The sequence below is a fragment of the Pelecanus crispus genome, chromosome 6 (assembly GCF_030463565.1).
Source record: "Pelecanus crispus isolate bPelCri1 chromosome 6, bPelCri1.pri, whole genome shotgun sequence".
NCBI lineage: Eukaryota > Metazoa > Chordata > Aves > Pelecaniformes > Pelecanidae > Pelecanus > Pelecanus crispus.
The window spans coordinates 3631664-3657987 of record NC_134648.1 but is presented as its reverse complement, the minus strand read 5'-3'; the positions used below and the strand labels follow the sequence as shown (position 1 = coordinate 3657987).

Genomic DNA, 26324 nt, shown 5'->3' with positions numbered 1-26324 from the left:
AATAGCTGAAGGAGAATTTTAAAACATGACTGAAATCTATCAGCAATGTCGAAGCAAGCAGCCGATTTGAATAATGTCTGTACGGCTCGCTTTCATTCTAACAGGTATACCGGTATAAAGAAAAAGCAACTTATCCAAATAAAAACCTGTATTTTATGTAGTTCTGTTTCTGCAGACTATTCTCCCTCAGCCGGAGCTGGGGAATGGGAAGGCCAGCTCTGACAAGGGTTTCTCAAGTTTTTATACTCCCAGAGCACCCATCGTCTCTCATTTCTATTATGCATGTTTGGGTTGAAAGGAACATCAAACCTCACTCTGAATAATACAAGTAACTACAATAAATATTTGTATCTACCTTCTATACATTTGTGCACCCAGACAACAAATAGTTTTCTCTGCTGTTTGTAAAGACCTTTCCACTATAATACGGCCAAGGAAAAAGAACATCTTTTTAAAAGTAAATTGGTTTTGTGAATACTTTCAAAAAAGGCAATAGGTGATTTGCAGTAGATAAACTACAGAAGTACTTGTTTTAATTGATTTGATTACTTTTTGATGGCATTCCTGTAAATATGGACTGGGCTGACTTCAAGGTCTGTTTTCATCAGCAAGTAGAAGTCATCTAGAATCGTCCACCTTTAGACAGCAGCAGACTACTAGTAACCAGCTACTTAGAAGTGTCGTTGAAGCAAGAGATTAACAACTTGTAAGGTATCTGGACAGAAAGATCTATTTAGCTCAGACTATCAGCTTGAACTGAAGGCATTCAAGTGTGAACCCCTGAAGCTGCATTCTTTTACCTCCAACAATAAGATAGAAAATACAAATCAAATATAATTATATCCCACTACAAATTCTTATGCTCTTTAAACAAGCTGGTGAAAGGCTGGTGCAATTTTCTCCACTAATAATACACTAGAAAATCTAGTCCTGATGCAGCACCATTCAGAAGCATTGAATTACACAACAAATTAATTTTGTTCTTTGCATTATGTATACATTGAGTTGGGAAAAATATCATTTAACATCAGGGGGCCGTGCATATCCCAACCCACATAGTTTATGCTGGGGGGAAAAGAAAAAAAAGAAAAAAAAAGAAAAAAGCAGCGTCATTCAGAGAGAGGAGAATTTCATGGCTGGTAGCTCCTGCAAGCAAAGATGCCTGAGTCTTCTTTTAATGTTTGATGCTGATGGGCCTTAGATGCAGTATACAAATTTGTGGGTTGCAGTCTGATGTTGCAGAGCAGAACAAAGACAAATGAAACTACACAAGATGCTTAGAAAAACAAATGTACCGATATTGGATTGCATGCTGTTTCTGTGTTCTGGTGTTGTACAGAAAACAATCTAATTTTGCCTTTGTGTAACTCTCCTCCTACCAAAAGCTCTCAACGAATTCCTTAAATCATTATGTTGTTCCAGGCTTTATTCAGTGATTTGATTTCACTGCTTTAATCTAAGTGTGAACCTCGTTAGTAAATAGTGGGACAAAGCATCTGTGCTTCCAAAAGTGTTGGTGGATCATGTCAGTTTTATTTAGAATAACACCATTTTCATAACTGAAAAGTGTATATTGCTCTCAATGGGGAAAAAAAAAAATTGGTCTCTCACAGAAGTTACAAAATACGTGACTAGCCAAAGTGGTCAAATGGTGTGCCACAGGCACGTGCACTGCGCCAGTACAATTTATACAGACAACTGGAATTACTGGAAGGGTGGGGGGTGTTGGGTAAATTTGTGTGTACTATTTTAGGTGTCAGCCAGTTGGATCCAATTCTCCAGGCTTCTTATCTTTCAGCACTATTCCCCCATCACATAAGATATGAAATGCATCCACTCTGCTCCGACAACATTTTACAGTACCTGCACAGAAGTCTAAATGACAACACAAGGTGCGTAAGGATGGAGAAGTGCACCTACTATTGATGCCATCCTTATAGCCCAACCTCAGCTCAAGTGTTTCTCAAACATACAGTTACTCCTGATGTACTGCAGGGCAAGTGACAGAAGAAACCAAGCCATGATGTTAAAGTTCACGCATGACTGTGAGTTAGCCCAAGGCAGGAATTATAAGAAAACAGCAAAGAAACAAATCCACAATATCTTCTTTTAGCTCCAGCTCCTCCCTCTTATTCAACACTCAAATCTCGGTGTCCTTCACCACCATTTTTCAATCTCATTTTCCCTTCTTCTCATGGCTACAGTTGCCTTTCACTGCTTCCATCCCCAGTTCTCTCAGGATAATCTGCCTGCCACCCAGAGATGATGGGAAATAAATGGCACATTCGAGTGGATCAGGAGAGAGAATTTCTAGGAGATATCATGTCATGGCAAAGTTACATAAAATTAGCAATGAAGACAAATGGATAGGGATAGACCGGGGCAGGAGAGGGAAGAAAACAGTGCATGAGGCAGCTCATCTAGGAGAGGAAGATCTATAGGAGGTCACATCACATAAATGTCTAACAGTGGAAAAAAAATCACCCAGTCTTCATATGCTCAAGTTTAACTGTGAAGAGAGGAGGGAACAATCAAGTAGTTAGTATGACATTGCTGTATCTTTTGAATACCTTGTTGCACTTTGAGGGTAATATTTTCATTGAGAAAACAATACATTATTTTACTGAGGAGACATAGCTGGGCTTGAACTGTCAGCAAAGAAACTACAGAACTGTGAAAGCTTTTCACTCCACTGGTTGGCTTCCTACAGGTGCACGCTACTTTATGATTTATTTAATGACAAAAACATGTATTACCACTTTCATTGTTATTTTGCTGTAGAGCAGCAAAAGGAGCACATTTTTATTCTGGCAGAGGTATTATCAACAAAACCACAAACTTAAGTGCCAAGAGAACTAAATTGTTGACTCTGCAGCCTCCCTGAAGCCCGTGAATCTGCAAGTAGTGAGAGGAGAATTTAAGGAGAGAATACTGTTGGCAGTCATGAGTGTAGAAAAAGCCACTAAGACCACCATATCCCATAGACTTGCATAACAAACTAGAAAGCAAAAATCTACAGAACTGTAGATGTAGCTTCTCAAATTGGGAGTTCGTGGGAACCATCATTATTGCAACCCATGTTATCTTCTGCACACATTTCCCCCCCTCCCCCCCATCTAGTATAAGTGATTATTAAGAATTCCTCATTTGCCCTTATTCTCACCATCTCAGTTCCAAAGCAGACCTAGCACTGTGAGCACCAGCTAAGTTATACTTACACTTTTGAGAGAATGCACATTCGGGTCACCTGAGTAGAGAGTCTCTCACTGCAAATTTCCAATCATCTTTATTGTTACAGGTAGTAGATACGCAATGCAAGCATTCAACCCTCAAAATATCTTCTCTTCTAAATAGATGAGAGCAAGCTCTGTCTAAACTCATGTTATCAAGCAGGATCTTTAAAAAATAAAACCCAATAATTTAAGCTGATAATTGTCTCACTATCCTTAGTTCCATTTAGACATTTGGTGTTAAAAAGAAACTAAAACATTGCTGACATATTCATTAAAATAACAGCATTTAAAATAATATTAGTACCCTACATTTCTTCATCTTAAAAATAACTGTTAATGAATCATGCTGGTATAAATAAGAAAGGATAAAAAAAGAACATATCCGCTGTAACAGGGGGTTATCTTTGTACAAATATGTAGGTGTTTGCAGCATTTGTAATGTTCTCAGTGGTTAATCCCATTGAGAAAGGAAGGCTTGCTCACTGAAGAGTTTTTGAGGTGGATAAATAATTAAAGTAATATTAGCAACACTATGCCTACTTCTGGTTCAAGACATTATCACTTGCATTTTATAATGTTTGAAAATGTTGAGGGAAGACTTTTTCCCCCCACAAGTGTAGCCTGTTTCTTGATGTTGCCTGCAGATTATGTTTTGAGATGGTGCACTGACAGCTGAGTTTAGATTTTCTGTAACAAGAATATGAAAAAGGACTCTCGTGTTTATATAGGTTAGTAAGTCAGAGCAGGTAAATAAGATTAATTGAAAGAATAAAGAAGGTAGAAGTTTAAAACCCATTATCAAAAAGTAATCTTATGTACGTACTATTTCAGAAATATTATCATTTATTCTCCTGTTTCTGGCAGCAGTGGTAGATATAGCTACATGATATTCATTAATTCAGCAGAAAATGCATGGCTGACATCCAAGACGTTACTATGAAAATAGAAGTGTTCTGGATATTATTTGGCAGTCACACCCCCGGACATCATGAGTACTACAATAAAATTTGACTTCCGTGTTCAAGTTTCAAAATAACTCTGTTTTCTTCCGGACAAGAAGTGATGCAAATAAAGCTAGTAGAAAATGGCAATGCACATCCCTAAAAAATAATGGGATCGGAGAAAGGAGAGTAATTGTATAAATAAGCAAATTGCACATGTTGTTCTCTATTACGTCACGGCATTTCAGGCACGGATTCTTGATGTTTCAGAATCATGAGAGAAATCATTCTCGTGTTGGTATTACCTGTACACATGTGTAACTCCTATGTGTGTCTACCACCACTTTCTTTACAGGAAGGATCATTTGGCACTAACCACCTAGGATCTAGCCTGTCATCATCTACAGAAGCACATCTAAACTAAGTTATGATGATTGTACTCATATATTCAAAGGCACAATTACAGGTATGAGAATTTTAAGTAATAAGCAGTATGTCTTTATAAGCAAAAAAAAAGTGCATGAAGAATACACTATGTATCAAAAGAAAAAAGTACGTAAGACAGAACAGATAAAACAGGGTAACATACGTATTTCAGATATTACATTAGGAAGCTTCAGCTCAGAAGCAAATTCAAATTACTTGCAATATTGTTTTGTTTATTAACATTTGTAATAGAGACCTAAAATGAAGGAAAGATCCAGCCCTCAGCTCTACCAGTGGACACCAGATACAGTGTTACCAGGAATCTGTGGTGCAGCAATCCTGGAAGCAGCCCCCAGCAGCTTTGGCTTCTGAGGAACCACTGCTTCTAGACAACGTAGAGGTGACCACAGTCCCCAGGACGCCTCCATTGCAATGGGGGACAGAAACACAGTCACAGGTTATTCGCACCCCGCATGCCGTGTTCACAGTGGAGCTCAGGAAAGCCTAGGACTACCCCCTCAGCTGGCCTATGACTGGTGGAAGGGTGGTGAAACAGAACAAGAATAAATGGAAACTTATGAAGTTGGGGAAAACTTTTATAGAATCACTGCAAGAGCAAATTTGCCAGAAAGTCTTAATATCTTTTTCCTGGTCTGTAATTTGGTAAGAGTTTAGAAACTACTCACCCTAAGTCCCCCTGGCTAGGACCATGCTTTCCTTTATGTTGGGAAGCTACAAGGAACATCAAAGGAATTATCAGCAGAAAAGAAGGAGAAGAAATAAATGGGACTCACAGGACACATCTGAGGTCAACAAATAAAGTATAAATGGAAGGACTGGAAGATAGGAAGAAAATACAGTGAAATTCCAGTCATTCCCAGTGAATCTGGGAGATATAATCTGAAAGAGATTTTCAATGGAGAAAATGAAAACGGATTACTGCTTTAAGATGCTTAGGAATCACAGAAGTCAATGACTCAGGAAAGTGTATGTTGTGTAGTACATAAACAAGAAAGCAGCGTACGTTTGGATGCTGCACATTGCATGAAGGAGTAAGGTGATTCCTACAGCCTCTTCTCAAATCTTAGTTTCTGAGAACACCACCAGTTTAACATAAAGATTTATCAAACCATATAGCAACCAAAAGCAATACACTAAATAATGTAAATAATTAAGATGCAATTAAGATGCAAAAACGTGGAAGAGATGCACCTCTTATTCCACACAGTGTTAAGTAATGAATAAACAGGAAAGACACAGATGTTTAAATCCTAGTCCCAGTAAAGGTGGTATATCTTTTGCTACGGACTTTAATGGGACCAGAATTTCAGTCAAGAAATAAAGGAACATTTGAATGATGCAAGATAGAGGACTACTACAGAGCAATAGAAATGGACCTATGTAGGATAACTAGAAGAACAGAACAGTATAAAAGCATAGAAAGTATTCGAAAGTATTTATCCTCTCCCTCTACCATTCCTTTGAACAATCATAGTTCACGGATTTTTCTAAGCACATAACTGGGAAGAGCAAACAGGGTGCAGCCCTGGTTCACAACAGTCAGATAAGCTGGAAGGTAGCTCTCCACAGCCCGTCATGACCACAAGTCACATTTCAACCTGAAAGCTGTATAGAGCAGTACAGTTTACCCCTACCTCTACTGTTGTCCTGTATCCTAGTGCAACCTACACTTAGCAAAATAAATGGAGAAAAAACCAATTTACTTCTTTGATCCATCAAAGGAGTGGAATAATCCGTGGAGCAAAAGTGAAAAATTTCACAACTGTAGACAGAAATCGCCGCGAATCGTACTCTCCAGAGTACAACTCCAACAGAAGAACAACCCAGTAAGCCTTCCATTTCATTATTCAAACATCATCAATATTTCAATAGACGAGGTTCAACATATTAACTAGGAAATTCATTTTTAACTAGTACTCCACTGGCCCATTATCTAAAAGAAAGGGCAGGGTTTTCTTTTACTTAGTACTTTTTTCAGCTTACATGATTAAGATGCTTAGCATTTAAAGTTTGTTAGTTTTTTTTAGAAGAGAGATTATATGAGAATTTCTGATCATTGAGGATAGAAAGGCTCTACAGAGGGATCTGGACAGGCTGGATCAATGGGCCGAGGCCAACTGTATGAGATTCAACAAGGTTCAATGCTGGGTCCTGCACTTGGGTCACAACAACCCCATGCAATGCTACAGGCTTGGGGAAGACCAGCTGGAAAGCTGCCTGGTGGAAAAAGACCTGTGGGTGTCAGGTTGGGCTGAGTATGAGCCAGCAGTGTGCCCAGGTGGCCAAAAAGGCCAACAGCATCCTGGCTTGTATCAGAAACACATGTGGTGCTTAGGGACACGGTTTAGTGGTGGCCTTGGCAGTGCTAGGTTAACGGTTGGACTTGATCTTAAGGGTCTTTTCCAACCTAAACTATTCTATGATTCCATGATTTACTGACAGGAAAGGATAGCCTTTTCTGAAAATATGTACTGCTAGTGGTAAATAACATCATAAACAAAATACAAATTATCTCTCCTTATCATCACCTTACTCTGCCTCAGTGTGGATTTTGTTTTAGAATCTCACTAATTAATCCTTACCGACCGATTTTAACCTTCTCCTGTGTTCCTCAAAGGGCTGAACTGTCAGGGCTATTGTTCCTATGCACCATTACAGCTGGAAAAAACCTTCATCTGTAAATTCAATTGATGTTTCTTATCTATTCTGTCACTCTCCCTTACAGAAAAAAGGTGAGGGGGAAAAGCAGCTATCTCCTAACTAAAGTTCTGTGGCTGATGATAATTTTGTTGGTTTTTACAACATTACTACTTTACGTCTATCAATATTCTGCATTTTCAATACCCACCTAGTGCGGGTGGTGCCTAGAGTCAGTGACCGAACAAACCCCCCGACACACAACTGCTAATGCCAGGTAAGAAACACATCTTCACCAACAGGGAGCACTGTGAAGACAAGACACGCAAACACATAAAGAAGAGGAGAAAAACCCCCAAGGTCCAGAGACTGGATTAGCAGTGACGAACAGACCCCATAAGCACATAACAGCACATAAGGGTAGCGTAAGAATGGGCAGTTGAGGAAACGAGCTGGCAAAAAACAACATCACAGCTCCAGAAATGCCTGCAATGAAGGAACTGGAGCAAGGAGACTGGGAAAGATGGCTGAAGTTGTTAAACAGGAATCTAAGGATTATTATGAGACAAAATTTAGGGAATAGTTTTAAACGGTATGAAAAAATATGGAAAAGGAGATAGGAAATCGAAACAAAGCAGAAATTTAATATTAATGGCAATAATCACAGACAGGTATTTGTGAGTAACTGGAGGCACAAGCACACCCTAAGGACAGAAATCATGACCTCTCTCAATGGCAAATGGTCTGTCTCAATGGTCTGTTGATTTTAGTACTTCTCAAAATACAGCACATTCAGAAAAAGTGTTTAAATAGCACAAGTAAGACCTACCTAGCTCGATACTACGTGCTAGAAACACACAGGGACTTTGGAAGGATACAAGAATGCTAATCATATTGCAAGATCGTATTCTTAGCTATTCATGCCAAAAGCAGGATAATCTAAAGCAGCAATTTTTGCATGCATTCATGCAAGCCCCACACAGCTAGTGGACATTTCAAGCAAGATCACAGCAGAAATTTCTTTGGAGAACCCAAGACCTCTAAGGTCCTCAAGATTGTTAGGGGAATAAAGTTATGAACGAAATGAAAACAAATATTGGAAAACAACTTTAATTTTTGTTTCATTCAAGAACAAGACGAATTTTTCTCATGCATTAGGAAGGAGCTTACTCATTACTAATCTATGGGCACTAAAAATTAGTGTTCATCATAATCTAGGACATTAAAATAATTTCTTAAAAAGAGTACAAATACTAAGTAATTCATACTAGTAACATAAGCACTTGAGTGCAGCAAGCGCAGAGCAAAATCCAGCAAGCACTGTTGGACTTGGGCATTTCTGCAGCACATTCCCAGACCAAAGAGCAAAAGGAAGCACGGTTCATGTGTGCTTTTTGAAGAGCCAGGAGAGTCAGGCAAGGCAAGTATTATGCTAGAGCTAACAAGCCATCCTTTACTCATAGTACTCCATGCAGATCCACCTGAGAAGTCTCTACACAATTTCTGGGTATGTCAGGTTACCATTGCTCCAGACCGTGAAAGGTTACCGCAAATGCTGCTAAGGGATGGTGGATTTACCACTAAGCATCTTTCCTCGGCCCATTTAACTGAATTCTGAAAGATAGACTTCAACGGGGCACAAGCATACAACCAGTTAAAAAAAACATCCTAAAATGTGCCTTTCTACACCATTAGGCATCAACTACCTGTAAAGATGTAGAGTTTTTATGCCCCTAGTCACACCGCTTTAATTGTAGTTCATTAGTGTTACCAGTCTCCATGTAGGTACACCTGGAGTGGCACTGTAGCCCCTCCACATGGTTGAAAACTGCTGTCTCATAGGAAATCTCACAGGAAAAGAGAAAGCGAAGAGACAGACCCATGGCTTTTACCCATGCAGGAGGGGGTAAGATAGTTAATGAGAAGGTCTGCAGTGGATCATAATGCGTTTCATGCTGTCAAACAACTCCCAGACAGCCCAACTGCAGCTGAGTCAATAATTCTGTTTGGTCAGTTAAAGGATGATGCTGAGGGCACTTCTACAACTGGCACAGAAGCGTTTCAAACATCGGTATTTGAATGTTTCCCTCATTTAAAATTACCATTTAAGAGGGTTATTATTAAATTTACGGAATAACTTTCACTTATTGCTTAGATTTTTAATCATATTGTGTAGCAATAATATTGTGTAGCAAAATTATATTGCTCCACAAAAGAATCATTATTTGCACTAGGCGATACCTTAAGAAATCACCATTCAACATTCAAAAGGACTGCACTTTTCTTCATAGGTATTTAAAAGCTAGCTTGACTAAACAAATATGTTTCATTTGCGCAGTATTCTAGGAGGACTGGAAAGAAAAAACAATTAAATTGTACCCTACGGAAAAATACCTGCTCTTTATTTTTCTTGAAAGTGTCTAGATCTACACTAAGAAAAATCTTTGAAAAATCAACATTTTCGCCCACTGTGGTTTGAATATTCTAATTCTGTCCAGTAGCATGTATCTGTGAAAAGCCATCATTAGATAAATTTTCTGTCCCATAGCAACCACTTTGTTTTCTCAGGGAAATAAAATATTTTTACATCCTCAGGCAATACCTTTCTCTGCGTGGTTTCCTAAATGAAGCTGTTTGCAATCTAAAGCTAACATCACAATTTACACTGGGCTTCACAGAGATTTATAGCTATTTATGTGGAAAATAAAATGCTAGCCATAGGCTTTTCTAACTGTATATACGTGTGCATGTGCATATACACAGAAAGAGAGAGAGCATTTCACATTTTATATAAAAAGCCTGGATTTGTTGATAAAATATTGCTTATTTAAAGTAACAGATTCAAGTTATTAGATGCATTTACATTATTAAACAATTCTCTAAAAGAGAGCAATGGAAAGCAGAGAAAGGTAACGTTTTAATGATCTGAATGTGCAATGATAATTTACGTCTGCCTTTTCTAAGTGATAAGAAAGTAAGTAAGACACCAGGGACTGTAAGCAGCTTGAGAGGATCTTCCTGTAACTGTCACAGCTGACAATTTCATGGGAATCCAAAAACTTCAGGGCTGCTGGCCAGAGCCACCAGTTCTCAAACGAGGGTTCTCAGTACTTTACCAAAGGTCTCTGTGGAGCTGGCTTTTTCTTAAAAAGGTTTTTGAATTATTAAATCACACTAAAGCGACTATACCTATTCTAAATAATTTACTGATGCTATTTTACTGTGCAAATCACTGATGAAGTTCCCTACAGGCATCACACAGAAGAAAATGTGAAGAGAGAAGTACACAGCGTAGCAGTATGCCACCAAAATAATGGCCAAAAAAAAGCTACAGAAGCAGACTTCATACCATACTATGACTTACCGTCATCATGTGAGAGCTTGTGCTGACCTGAATGTGTCTCCCTTCAAGCATAAAAGGACTACCATGAAAGAAGAATTCCAATTTTTTTTTTTTTTAATTTGGCAATCCTATCATTTCATTCCATGACATCAAAATGTTTCTGATTTAAATTTTGACAACGAGGGGCACTGGAATGTGAAAAACTCTCCCAGGGGAAACTGGAAATGCTTGAGATATGGAAGGCTAAACAGGATGCAAACACCCACACAAAATGCTGCAGGAAGATAGTAAGCTGGAAAAATAAGATTCAGCTAGCTGTTGTACTAGATCAGATCTTCAGCAAAACCAATTTTTCCAGCTAAATTTTGAAAAATAAAACATCGAGGAGGTTACAAAGGGTGAGGCTTTGAATTTTCATAAGTGTTCATCAGGATTGCTGATTTCAGCAAAGATGAAATGTTTCCATCTCTGTTTACCCTAGCTTTTGAAACCACATACAGAAAGAAGACTAGTAGGAATCCATTTGTTCTCTTCACACAATTTCAATTTTTTGTCATTAAGCTTTAATGTAAGGAAAAGACATGATCCGAGCAGTGTTTATTTCAATGATGATGCAATGTGATGGGTGCACTGCCTAATGTCATATGATATCAGAAGATGTGTCCTGGTGTAACCTTCCTTATACATCGTGAGAAGCCTCTGAAAATACAGAAGGCAGCGAACAGCTTTGAAGCCATTACCGGGAAGTTGTCACTTGCTTTCAATAACTGAATAGGATTTGTGACTATCTAGCCTTAGTGGTCCAAGTTGCTCAAATGCTTAGTTATGAAACCATGCCTTCATTAGCTTCTGAAAGGCTCGTCTTTCTTCTTTAATTTATTAAGATTTTTGTCATATGAGCACTGAAAAGAACTGTACAAAATCGACTTAAGGCAAGTTTTGTGCTCCTTCGTTTGGGGGCTGACTCAAAGCCGCACTAATTAAACCAGAGCTCCCCAACGGGGCTTCTTGTTCCATCAGTCAGGGCCGCCTGGATGATGGGGACAGTTCAGTCACGCTTTCGCTCATGCCGTGCCTCCTGGAACAGGGACGACTGATGTAAGAGCTTGCTGGGCTTAGGGAACCGCTAAACCGTCATTTCAGTCGAGTCTGGATCAGCTCGAAGCTGCTAAGGAGATAGAAATCAGTGGAAGCAGGACTAGTAGTTTTGCTTATTGGCTTTGTAACCATTTGGGCATTGTGGTTTTCAATACTTTGTATAAATTCCAACAATACTTTGTACAAATTCCTCTTCAGTTGCATGTTCATATTTTTAAGAATTAGATGAGCTCTCAGTGCCTTTTTTATAGATATAGGATGATGCCCCATACTGTGTGTTTATGAACATTTTATCAGGTGAAGATGGAGCAGAATTAGGAACCCATGAGATTTTAATTCCCTGTTAAGCAATTGTCATGGCAGATTCTGACAAGAACAGAAAATGTCATAAAACTAAGCAGAACTAAGCAGTCCTCAAGATAATTTCCAACTTCTAATAAAAACAGAACACAGTACATCCATACATTTCGTTACAAAGGCTGTAACCATGGTAGAAAATGCAGCACAATTTGATTCTGACAACCTGTAATCCTAGTTATACCAGAGTTTGAATAAAAATTTTTCAAAATCTCCAAAGCCACTACATTATAACTTTAAACCAAGAAAAACAAAACCTAATGAAACTGCATTGAAAACTTCCTATATTTTAGCTAGGGCTCAGGGAAAAGGCTTGAAACGTATTAGAGCACGGCACACCACCCCTTTGGCTGAAGTAACATAAAATGAACTTGAAAAGATAGCTGACTGCAGAAGAGAGCACTAAGGGGAGCTAGGAGCAAATGATGGTAGGAGATTGGAGATTCACTGTCAAGTCTCCAGGCACAGATAACAACTCCCCACCTTGGACAAAGAGTAGAGTAGCCACTGCACAATATTTGAGAGGTTCACCAAACTGAAACGTTTTCATAAACATTTTGACTTCACTGATATTGAACTCTCCTCCAAAGCCAAGAGAGCGTTATTGGAAATTTCTGAACAGCTCTAAGTGGGTCAACGTTGCGTAGGCAAACTTAAAAGCTGCCAACCCTATCAATATTGGAGTTACCAGGCACTGTCAGTCCTCGTAAATGCCAATCTAACAGAATCTACTTCCAGACAATTTCTTATAGTAATGTGTAACTACACACTGAGTAATTTTTTTTTCCTTTGAGATACCAGTGACAACTGATAGTAATGAAATTTATTCTAACTGAACGTCTCTCACCAGGAGTTTAACTGACTTATCCACAATAGAGGCAAAATCTACTATAATACAAAGGCTATCCCATATGATTTGGTCCTCCAAAATGTACTGTGCAAGCATTTAAGAAAACAAGCAATTTGAATTATGTCTTACGCTCATGATGGAAAAAGTATTGGTTAATTCATCCCTACTGATTTTAAAAGAAGTTTATTTGGTTTTCAGCAAACTGTGATTGTGGCTTTTGTTGCTCCAACAGGTATTTAAGTTCTGAAAATACTTCCTTGCATCCAGCATCAAACTGTTAGTCACACTGTTTCTGAAACTCAGATCCACAAAGAGATATAGTACAGTTAAAGTGACAGAAGAATACAAGCAAATACACCTAAAATAACAATAAAGTATGTTTAACATTTCCTTTATACTTTTGATAATACTAAGGACACTGAAAAATCTAAGATTTGTTGTTCTGTTGCTAAAGTATTTGAAGCATTTTATTTCAAGTTTTGAGAACTTAATTACTCTAAAATGGCTTCTGTCACTCACTGCACCATAAAAACCAGATATGCATATACCCGGATGTATGTACACGTGTCCACTGACAAGTGGGCTTGCTGTAGGCATACTACAAGAACTCTTTATGTAAGCTTGCCTTGTCTAAACTCTTCTTGATAAACATTTTACATGAATAGATACGGTACATTTGAGCTCTTATATTCTACAACCATTCTCCTACTTTGCAGAGTCCCTGGAATTCTGCGTGGCTCATGCAGACACCTTGCAAATCTCAGGGCAGCATCGAGAGCAACTGAGTTCCAAAGTCAGGATGTTCAAAAGGACCTTTATGGCCAAATTCTGTTGCCATTGAATAAAAATTAAGCAGTTATTTTTTTTTAATACTTAAAAAAAATTCCAGCCTACATTGTTTGATGAAATTTGGAGTCTTCCTATTAACAACTGAATTGTAAACCACATTAAAATACCAATATGCTAACACAAAGTAACATATCAGCATACATTAAGCAATAACCATTCTCTTAAAAGAACCTGTAAAAAAAACCCTTATCTGTATTCACAGAAATATTTATACATAATCAGTATCCTATTTATTGCACATGAAAAATATTAAAATCAATGTGTTTTAAAGTTGTCACAAACAACACAGTGCATCAGAATTAAATGGATGACACTTTATAGTGGATGGAAGACAGATACACTGAGAACTATTCATGGGGGACTACCCCATTTATTGCAATGAACATCTTAATCTGTAGTTATATAGTTTAAAAAATAATAATCTTAAGGCATATTAGTCTCTCTTTCAATCTATTGTTCTGACAGCTTGCATTTTTAAATTGCTGATTTGGTCCATACCACAAAACATTTATTTTTTATGCAGTTTTCTAACCAAAGCTGTCCTTTTTCTGCTGCACATTGACTTTCCCGGGAAAAAGGTAGGTAGGACCATGTAGAGTAGCCTACCTGTGTACAGAATCCTTGCTGAAATGTCATCCACAAGAAGACTGTGAGATGAGCTGCAGAACTGCATTATTTTTCCTTGACAATATAAAACCCAGTACTCCTTACGGTAACACCACTCTTGAAATAAGAGAGTGTTACTCTCTAACATCTCAAGAAAATACAGCCCCCTAGCATTCTGTTTGACATACTGACTGGGATAATACAGCGTTTAATCACTGCTTTAGATGTATGATTTCATATTTATGGACATAGTATAAAACATATTAAGAAGAGATTATTCTATTAGTCGCAATGAATGGGATCTGACACTGAAAACACTTTCTCTATTCCATCCATCTTTGCACTGTTCTGAGGCCCGCGTGTGCAGTTCAGAGTCATTTGGAGCCCAAAATTTTTAATAAAGACCCTCTTTATCTACTGCCAACTTAAACGAGCTCAAGACAACAGAATACAGGTCTGCGAAGCCTTTCCTTATGGGAAAGCTCTGCTCCTACGACACCTCTGTGTTCCGTTGATTTTCCTTCACCAAGAAAAGAGCACCAAAATCAGACCTTTCTACTATTGTCCCCAAACAGAAAAATTACCATGTTTTAACCCTTACCTGCCAGCAACAGATTCCAGGGACTTCTACTTGGATATGGGAAGCAGGATCCTTTAAGAAGGGCAAGGAGTGAAGGCAACATCAAAAAGAAGTTAGGTGTCAGAATTTGATTTTAAGGGGAAAACTTGAAAGCAGAAGTTTATGTAAGCAAAGCTCTTCTGATGGCATGATTTGAAAATGGAAAAGTGAGTAAAATAAACATTTAGAGATGAGGAAGCAAACTCTAGTTTCTCTTAGTTTCTCCTACTCTGCTGTCCCTGCCACTTTGCACATGAAATGAGATTAAAATGAGGTAATGGGAGGCAATGGAAGGTAATGAAGAATGTTAAACATGATTAAGGATGGCAGAGGAAGGTGACATAGGGTTTGGAAAACTGGAGTATCTTAGCAATACACCTGGAACAAGAAGAAAGACTGCTCTAACTGCCATGTTTGGAATCACACATGTGAAAGTCAGGGACCACTTTCTGTAGCCGTGGACAAGACACCAACACCACCCCCCGCCCTGCCCCGGTAGCATTGGAGTCGCAGAATCACCGGCACAAAAAGATCACTTATCTTTCTGGAAAATAGCTTTCCTAGCATGTTTTGTAATTATTTCAAACTCAAATCAACATATTTTTCTCTTTTTCCTCTCTATTATTCTTTGGTTACATTTTGAGAATTCACATTGTACAACCTGATACTAGTAAAAAACTAACCCTTCTAAGAATGTGCATTTCTGCCAGATATTTTCTCTGCAATTTTCAGCATCTCTACATTGAATACTATAAGAAGTCCACAAAATACTCATAGGAATATTTATGGAATTCTGTTATCATAGCTATTAATCAGTATCTGCTTTTCAAACATTTGCACAACTCTGTGCCTTGTTTACTACACCTCTACAATTTCACATGCTTTCAATCTTTTATCTTACGAAATGTCAGACTGAGTTTCATTTAAAAGCATTATTTTACAATATACTTATCTACAGTTCATGTCTGGATGTCTATAGATTCAAGGGATATTTGGGGAGTTTGGAAGAGTTGCATTTTGTTCAGTAGCATGATTCCAGATTTTAGGAAGTTCCTTCTAACCATACTCGAACTCTTATACCAAACACCATTTTCCAAAGTATTTGATATGTCAGATACATCCCTGGAAGTTTTCACATTTGACCATTTCAATTAAATAATTTGTTCAGAATGACCATGACATAAGTTTCAGAGTTTTTATATTTTAGGGATCAAATTATGATCTTGAATTCATGTCCCATAATTATAAGCCCAACCACAAGCAAAAAAGAACAACAGTTGCGCTTTAATTTTCTAGCATTCTGGAATATAAAATGATATTTTCTAATAAGCTGAAAAAGGAGGAAAGATCTGCCTACCCCAGGGACTGAAGCAAGTGTACATTAATATACTCAAATGCCCTTTAGTAAATTAATAAGGGAAAAAATTGAAGAGGTTTTCCTGCTAAGTGGATCATGGGTGGTTTAAGTGTTGTTTCAATTATTACAGCATTCAGTGCATTTAGATCTACCTGTGAGAAACACTGCACATATTATACACAAGAACTGCATGTATCTGCCCCTCCAGGTTGCTTGTGCAGGAAAGGATACTCCAATTATCCCTTGGGAACACACTAAAGAGTAAGAAGGAGGTGCAAGAAGGAATCAGTGTTCTGAGTCAGAAAAGCAAATTAACCTTAGAGGCAGAAAAACAAAAAAACCCCACCAAACCCTGTTCCTGATAGTTTTCAGGAAGCTCAAGCAGCAGGTACAACAATGTAACATTGAAATCTTGAAGGGGAGTCCCAAGGAAAATAAGCTCGCAGTGGAAAATTGGCAACTGACTTTTTCATTGTAATAACAGGTATTCAAACGGAAAAGAAGAGAAAAAGCAAACATTGCCAATATTTTGGCATTTGTAGGAGTTATCCAAGAAAAGCGTATCTAGGTTCTCTACAGCTTTAACCTGAGAAAAAAAAAACTCACATTAATGCTGCAAAGGAGCTGACACTTTTCATCTGCAGCCCACTCAGCCAAGGAACATCCACTTATATACCCTCATGCATTATTCACCAGGAAAATTGAAATAATCTACCAGTGGTTAAGCAGCTCAGAATCAAATGCAAATCAAGGGAAAGCGGTTAAGAACGAGGATCGTTCCCAACCTGCTCTGAACTCCTGACGCTCCTCCACACTGCGAGCCTGGAGACTCCTGCAGGAGCTGCACAAATCGTTACGAGCCCAGCCCCGGCGGCTGCAGGAGCTTGGTGCAACTTCACCTGAAAACTGGCCTGTTTCGGTGGTGACGGGAAAAGCGCTCACCTGGGCCCGTGCTTTGAAAAGGAACTTGCTTTATTTGTGTTCAAGTAGATCCTCACTCCCTGTCAATAAAGGTGGGTTCTTTGGCACACACCTGAGGAAATCCGACTTTTTTTTTTTTTTTTTAATTATTAAAAGCCTGTGTTTACTGTAGTACTGACTACAATTATATTCATTCTTTATCCAGCTATGAAACTTCAGACATACAATAGCCAAGCATAAAAAAAATTTAAATTTATGTAAAAAATTTTTCCAATGAGGGAAGAAGTTATTACTGTCACCATCTTCATTTTCAATAGTAGGATTCAATGGGAATTACCTTAGACCATAATTTAGAACAATTATTTTATTATCTTTAGGAGTATACAACAGTCAACATTAAGATCAGAAACAATAAATTAATTTTTTAAATCACAGTGAGAAACTCGAAGGCCAGTTAGCCGTTAAGAAGTTATACACCATTACTTACAAGCTAATGTGAACAACAGAGGCATGCATAATTTTTGCAAATTTATACAAATTACCCTGGACAAATTTTCTAGGAAATCTACATAAAACTTCTATTATGAAGTATTTCCATGTGCCTGAGTTTATTATCATCGATACATACTCAGGCAGTTGTAAACTCCATGCATTAATGTTCATTATCAGAATTTAACAGCTTTAACCCTTCTGGTTTTAAGACCAGTTACTGTTTGTATTTAGGCAGCACAGTTTTTCCCCACAGAATTGTACACAGCTAAATAGTTTTCTATTCAATGGGAACGGATATTTATTTTTCAGACAAGACATTTTCAAGGAAAAAAAACCCTAGATTTAATCAACTAGTTATTTATTTCAACAATTGGTTGAACCCAAAAAATCTGTTGGCAGCCCTAGACCTCATCTCATGAAATTACAGAATGACAAATTACAACAGAAAACTTTCTTGTCATAACTGTAAAATTAGAAAGTCTAAAGTAATGAATAAAAATATCAAATATGCCTCACTGTAGGTGGCAAAAAAAATCCATTAAGGTCATATATTTTTGCAGTCCTTTCAGATATATGTTTGACTGTCAGAAAGCCTAAGACAAAAAAAAAAAAAAACCTAAACATCAGATATTCCAGGTACAATGAGAAAAATATGCTGTTGATGAAAGAGAAAAATCAGACCAATAACACCTCCACCTAGAATTCAAGACGAAATATTGTTTCAGTAAGAATTTGGCTAGTATCTTAGGATATTCACACACTTTATAAATGGTTGGAAGCACTACTGACGTAAAACACAATACTAGCAGCTCGTTTTCCTCTGGTTCAATTGTATTTCCCTTCACGGATTTTCAGTGAAATTTGCTCTTTTAGATCTGCTGGAGTAACATCTGGAGTGTGACAACTACACCATATTGTAGAGATTGTGTAGTGACAACACACCACTTAGTCAAGGAAAACAGGACCCCAAGTCAGAGACTCTCAGAGGATTAGCCTCTCGCTTTATAGAAATTACCAAGACATTTTTAATGTTCATATTATCCAGACCAAGACTCTACTTTCATGGTGTCTTCTTGAAGATTTCCACAGAGAAGTCTATACTTTTCCCTAGGAAGATCAAGCACAAACACATCCTCAAACAATGTTAACCTCCAATTCTCAGAATCCTAGGTACTTCAAACAAAATGCTTTCACTATAAAGCTATATTAAATATTCCACAGACTGTTTGGAGGCAGTTCTTTGCCAAAAATAATCCCTAAATTTAAGATAAACTGAAATAAAAAAAAAAAATCCTTTACAATAAGTTATTTTATATCATTAGCATATTGTACACAGATACTCAAGATCCTTAATTAAACTTATTGTTCATTCAGGTTGAGTAATTGAGATCTCCTATGCTTCTATTGCTGATCCAAGATACAAAGTAGTAGCATTCTAGAAAAAGGAGATGAAATATATACCCAAATGTTTTGCCAAACACTTCAGAAGTGGCATCTCTCTTCACATATAAACTATACTGACCTTATCCCAAATCCGTATGTGTCAAAAGAGAAACTCTTGAGTAACATTAAACATAGAGATCTGATTTTGATCTCAAGCTTCTTTTGGGTCAGTGCTAATTGCACTGATTTTTCTACATGTCTGCAGGGAAAAAACAAAAAAGGCAGGGCCTAATGGCTTTATTTTAGACATGTAAATCTTGACTGTGTGTTCAGTTTTATGCAATTAAAAGATGTTCAGCTTTGTAGAAAACATTCTTTATCTCATGATAAAAGAAGTTTAACTACTGATCTGCATTTTGTGGTTTTAAGCACATCTATTTACATCTTGCCACATCAGAAGTAACCAACCCATAAAATGTTATTTAACAAAGAAATACAAAAGCTATTTGAAAAGGACACCCTGTAGCTTTTATAAGATTAGTATAAATGTAATGGCTCTATCAAGAAACAAAAATGGTCAGAGCATATATGTGAATTGTCATGAGTAAAACCCATTTCTTGTAATTCTACATCTACAGATCTGTATAAGGAAGTTAAGTCACAGACTGCTATTTATTTGATAATGATCTCTAATGAGTCTATCTGTGAACTAGGCTGACATCAAATTCTGGAATTGAGCATTTTGCCTCTTTAAATAGCTCCGCTCACTGTAACAGCTTAGTAGAATGCTGATCTTGGGTGACCGGGACTCACATAGGAGTTAAGAACATACCTTATTTTACCCCTGATGTTCACTGATGGTCAGATGACTTGACACTACACCAGTGCCACCCAACACCATCATGCCTTGCTTACCCAAACCCTTACAGGCACCTCTCATGTAGCAGAGGTGGCTTTGGTATCCCCAAAGTCAAATTTTAGGAGTATTTACCAAGAAAAAAAAACCAGAAAAAACTTCCCAAAATTCTGAGACTTCTTTAACATGATATAATACTTGGTTGACTTTTCCTTATTGCCTGAAAGGAATTCAACTAGAATAGAGAATCGAATCCTCCACAACATGTATTTTAATGACTCATTGTTTTCCTATTTCTTTCTAGCTTCCACAAAGCTTAATGGACTTAAGCATGATTATTAAAACACTGCAAACAAAAAAAACCCTTAACTTTTCTCAAAAAAAAAAGAAGTATATGACAAAAACAATTTAGCTGTAACCAGTAAAGGACATTCTAAAATTAAAGCCTGTTGTGTTAGGGACGGTAACAAAGCGTCTAAGCCATATGCTGGTGTAATCTATAAAAGCTAGATACAAAGCTTATGTCATTGTAACTTAAGTGGTTCGGAAACCAGCATAACTGCTAGTGTACATGAACCCAGTATTAATCAAATAATTTCAGATTTTAATTTGCATATCGCACTGGTTCAGTACAAACATTTGGATCTCAGGAGAACATTACAGTTTTATCTTCACATGTCAAGAACATCCCGTTACCAAATACTAAACATAACTAAATGGGGACTCTTTGGTTTTCAACAACTCTTTACTCCCAACGTATTCCATTTTTTCACTTAGACAGAAGATGCAAATCAGAAGGGAAGCAGATTTTTCTTTTTTTAATCTGCATAGATATTTTTCAGATTGCTAGGACACAGTCCACCAGCTGCCAGAAACAGACTTAATAGATTTTGACTTTTTTCTTCTCCAAGAGGAAACCCGAACACACCCTAAGATAGGGCACTAGCCTAAATCCGTAATAATTTATGCGGATTTTATCCAGATTTACACTTCTTTAGTGCAGAACACGATTTGTCACTTGCATAACAGAGTTTAGACACCAGAAGAACTTCCCCCATCAAGTGAACTATTTCCCTCATCAGCTGGCATGGAATAAGCTGCAACTGATGATTTAGACGTAGCCGGGGTGGAAAACAGAAACGCTAACCGGTTTGCAGAGAGGAAAGCAGGCAGGACACAGTCACTCCTGGGTACCCACAGCAGGCGCGGGGGTCACTTCCAGCCCGCACACCAAAGCGCCGTCACCATAGTGACCAGAGCATCACCCCGCGCAGGGACCCTGTTCTCTGAACCACTGGCAACACCGCAGCCTTAATAACAGGTGCTCCCTTCTTTTAACTTCCAATTATTTGCAGCAAAGAAGAGGCAGAGCCGTCAAAAAGGGTGAAACCCTAAAGTATCTTTTGGATAATTCCATAATTTGGTTTTTTTAGAAATAAGAAAATGAAAGTAAATCAACAAACAAATCCCAAATTCTGTTTGGGAATGTCATATAATTAAGTCCACCATACGATCAAAAAGTTCTTAGTAAGTACTACTCCCTCCAAATCTCTGGACATGCCGACAGTTATGCTCAATTGCATAAAATTCCTGCCAATAACTAACTTTTGAAATGTACTTGCTAAGATAATAACGTGTACTCCACAGAGGGATGAGAAGCACTGCTAACCCACAGGGATTTTGACTCAACTAGATCTTCCCTTACTTTAAAAAAAAAAAAGAAAAAAGAAAGAAAAGAAAAGAAAATCCTTCAGTGCAGGCATGTGGAGAGAAACCTCCACCAGCTTCAGAGGTAGACTGGCTCCAAGCTTTAGCTTTGGTCAGTAAAGATGATGAAAGGGAAACCCTTCTCCACCCAAACATCATCAGAATATGTATGTTCTCCCACTGTGCACAACCAAGCTAGCAATGAAAAAAAAACCCCAAACCAAAAACCAAACAGAAAGACGACTGCATAATTTACCACAAGGAGGAAAACACAGCCCTGTGTTAAAAATCCACGGCATTTTCTGTACTAGGAATCTAGCTAATGTAAGTTTGCTTTCATTTAGTTGAAATAATGTCAGATTAGTTCTTACATTTTTTTGTCTCTCTTGGTTAACTTCACATGTAAGAATGTGTATCTGTTGCTTATGAAGACATCTGAATAAACATTGTTATGCTAATGGGTCAAAATAAAAAAATACTCTAAGTACAGATTAGAAAGAAAGAATGGCAGCAGACTCTTGGGATCGCTTTTAGCTATTTTTAGTTCCTAAACTCCAAACCAAATGTCACAGAACTTGTAAAACATGGAAGATCATGGATCCAATCTAAGACCAACAACATATTTTACAAGTGTTTTTAATTTCTTATTTGTCCTAATGTAATCTTTTCTTGGAGGCAGGTTAAACTATTAATCCATTGCCAGCAGCCCAATGCTACCAGAAACCAAGGGCAGACCTGCTGGTAGCTGTGACCCAGCAATATGTAAGGTACCACGGCACTCCCTGTACCTGAAGCTCAAGTATATATATCAAGTATATATATCATATATCACTTCCAGAATTTACTGCCGTTCAATGCAACTGTTGCACATACAGTGGCGTGATAGACAAAGAGAGCTTCAGAATCGTTTAGGTTGGAAAAGACCTTTAAGATCATCCAGTCCACATTAGCTTTGTATCAGTCAGAGTCTGAAAAACTGCAGAAGATTACCCCGCATAGGGCTGAAACTCTTGCTCTCTTTTAGGACAAGGGGCAAAGAAACTATTTTCCTTATCCCAATATTCTTACAGTTTCATACCAAATTGCTGAGGGAAAGAGCAAGTCAAACATGCAGAAATCTTAGCAACTTCCTCAGACACAGGAAAGGGGTGTAGCTGATAAGGGAATAGAAGTTGAATAACCAAGGCAAAGAACTGGGAGAGCACAGAGGTACAATACAGAACAGAAAAGCTGGCACTGACAAGAGCAAAAGAAAAATGAGGAAAGGTGACAACGAAGGAAAGAAACAGGAAAGCAATCACGATTAAATGGAAAGGTGATCTGAAACAGGCAAGATGCAATCAGCTGAAAAAATTATGAAATCCTTATTTGGGGCGGAATTAGCAGTTAGACAAATCCAGTGCAGGATCTGAGTACTTGGTAGCAGCGCTGACGAAAAGGCTCTGGACGCTACAGCAATCCCAAACTGATGGCGTATTGCTGGGGCAGACAAACGAGCTCACTCGAACCATTCCTCGAGCCAGCCTGACGCTGTATCAGCAAGTCAGCCCAGCACCAAGCTACCCGAACAACCTGCCTGCTTGGAGGCTTTCTGATGTTAAACGTCGCTCAACACAAAGCTTAGCTCCATGCCTTTCAAGTTTAAGTGGCTTCCCGGTTGCTGGCTCTGAGCACATGCAGAAAACTTCTGGGATTGCCTTCAAAAGACACAGATATACCCGGAGTCACAGCGCTACAGAAAGAAGCAAACACAACACTGAGATGCGTAGAGCGTGCCTGGTACGCAAGCACAGTATTGCATGTGGATCAACCAGAGAGCGTAGGGGACAAGAGGAGTGCCCAAAGGCTCAAGGATCTATGGGGAGGACTGAAACGGTTTGGTTAGGTTGGTCTTAGGAGCTTTCTCTTGCCTTCCTGCTACGCTGCAAGTCATCCTAAGTGACTCTCTGCTGGTTTTCTGGGTTTCGTCCCAGGAGTATCAACTGTACATCCGCTATCGCAGAGCAGGATCCCAGTCCTTGCCCTCTGCGGCCAGGTCAGTGTCAGGGTCCCTGTGCTGGCTGGTGGCTTCTGCACAAAGAAACAGCATCCCCTTCCCCCCCCCAAGCCCCCACAGCCCAGTCGGTTGCCCATTTTTAAGACAGGGGACTGCTGGGTTTAAGCCCCCCCCAGTAGATCGCCCGGCTCCTCCTCTGGGCAGAAACAGCCATCAGGTGCCTCCGCACCTCCTCCCTTTCTGCAGATAACTGCTCAAACCTGAACGCTAAATAAGAATGCCCTGGAATACCCATGGATAAAGGGAGAACATTTCCGAGCCACTGGTACTTGAGAATCCTTTATTCAAAAACCTAAAAGCATTTTTCATAGAATTATCTGGAAATAGTCAACTGACTGATGAAATATAACTAACAAAACGTACTATTCCATTTTTTATTTGTTTTTATATGCATCATTTCCTGCCTCTAATTTTAATTCCATGCCCTCTCAGAAACGGAATCTCACAGATATATCCTCCCCTTTATTTTCCTGTAATAATATCATAGCAGTTTTCTCTGGCTATTTGCAATCTCTTTGTTCCCTTCACAGCTTTTCCTAGTCATCGAATGAAGAAATATATAAAAATAGGCCACAAGAAACTAGACACATTTGATCTGCACAGCAAAAATAGAGCTCTTTAGCACCTGGCATTCTCGAGAGTGTTAATGAAGCCGGCAAGATAAGCCATGCTTTGACCCAAAATAAAAAGCTTAGCCCTCAAAAGAAGGGTAAAGATAAATTTGAACTAACACAAAAATTTTCGTGGACTCGGGGCCTCTTTTGTTTTCTTGCAAGGTGTGACCCCAGACATCCAGACAAGTGCTGCGTGCACATGCAGGAGGGATTGGGTTTCCTTTTGAAGGCAAAGACAGTGAGCCGGGAGCAGGCTGCACCGCACGAGCGCCAGCACGTCTCCGGGGACGGGGGCTACGGGGGCTCCCGTCTCTGCAGGACCACTCACACAGGTGGGACAGGCAGGAAGGGAACAAGTAACGCACATGCAAACACTCATTTTAGTCTGCTAAAATCCCTGAGGTCAAGGTGCACACGTGCCTTGGTGCCTGCAATCCCAGAAACGCTATCAGTACCAAAAAGTACCAGTGATGGGGTGGGGTGCTAGTTCAAAAAAAAAAAAAAAAACCCAAAAAAAAGAAAGAGTGACTCAAAGGACAAACCAGCAAGCTGACAGTCTGCACTTGGAAGGCTTTTTTCAGGAGCAACAAACACTTTCTTCAGGATAAATAAATGATTTGTGTTAAATTACAGATTTGATAAAGCACATTTAAAACTGAACACGCATCACAGAATTTATGCTACATTTTGCTATCTCAGTTGTTCCAAAGAGATGTAAGAGGCAGTTTGTCAAGTAGGAAATGCTATAATACAAAAGACTATATATAGAGAATGGAAATTTATCAAGTAATGTTTTTGTTCGTAAGAGAATACTTTAGGAGGAGGAATAAAATCTGGGCATTTTCTTTTCATAGTTTCCTTATTTCTGAAAGCCAAACAGTTAGGATGGTAGTTTTAAGATGGTATCTTTACTAAAGTACTGAAGTCCTAGTCTATTGGAGTTCGTAGAAATATATAATTAACAGAAAACCAGAGATACTCCTACACACATACAAATAATACAACCTTAATGTTGTAAATCTTCCTGCCTTTTCAATGCAATAATAATCTTTTGTTGTTTCCATTCAGCATGGATTTCACCCAATTATAGCCACTCTGCTGGATAATATTTACTCTGCAACCTCTTCTGAATCAAGATGGTATCATAATTCTGTCTTTTATGAAAAATTCTGAACAATTGTTTCAGCAACATTACATAGAAAACGGAGCAGAAAATAGTCTTTTGACTTCAAAACCTGCATACGAAATTATCGACACACACACAAAAAAAAAAAAAAAAAAAAAAAAAATCAAACCAGAATAGAGGTTCACTGAGAACACAATCTTGTTGCACTCCAGCAGGATTCCCAGGCTATGCAGGGCGTGCAAACCACCCTGCCCTGCACAGGCGGTAGGGGACCGGGGCGCACGGCCCGGGCTGGGACTCGCACTGTCCAGATGGGAGACGTCCGTCCATGTATCAGGGAACGAGCAGAGAGAGAGGCTCCAGGGAAGGAGGTGCAAAACAATCAGCCCATTCCATAACCAGTTTATTTATTAGTATTTATATCTATAGTTACACCCAAATACAAAACCAGGTTTAGACAGGCTAGTAAATAAAACTTTGTCTAATTGTTTAACTTGGAAATTGAAAAATTTCAACTGTCATCCCTTCACAACATGTGTCATCCATAAATTCTGTCTTATATTACTATGTTTAGAAATAATTTACATTTTCAACTATTTCTGAAAACACACAAAGCCAGATAACCCCAAAGTAATTACTTGTCCGATATCCTTAAAAAACAGTTACTCTAACAAACACCATATATATCCTTTAGGACCACCACTTGTGACTGGAAAAAACCATGGAAACTAGTAAACAAGATATCCTGATACAGCTGCCCTTAGAACTGCAAAATACAGAAAAAACATCTAAATTTTTTTTTTTCTCAATGAAGTGGACATCCGGCAATGAA

The 26324-nt window shown here is 38.4% G+C and overlaps 1 protein-coding gene across 4 annotated transcripts in view; it reads right to left on the bottom strand.

Annotated features, from left to right (window-relative positions):
- SHANK2 (SH3 and multiple ankyrin repeat domains 2) overlaps window positions 1-26324 on the bottom strand; it is a 319997-nt gene that overhangs the window by 239932 nt on the left and 53741 nt on the right. The window lies entirely within an intron of this gene.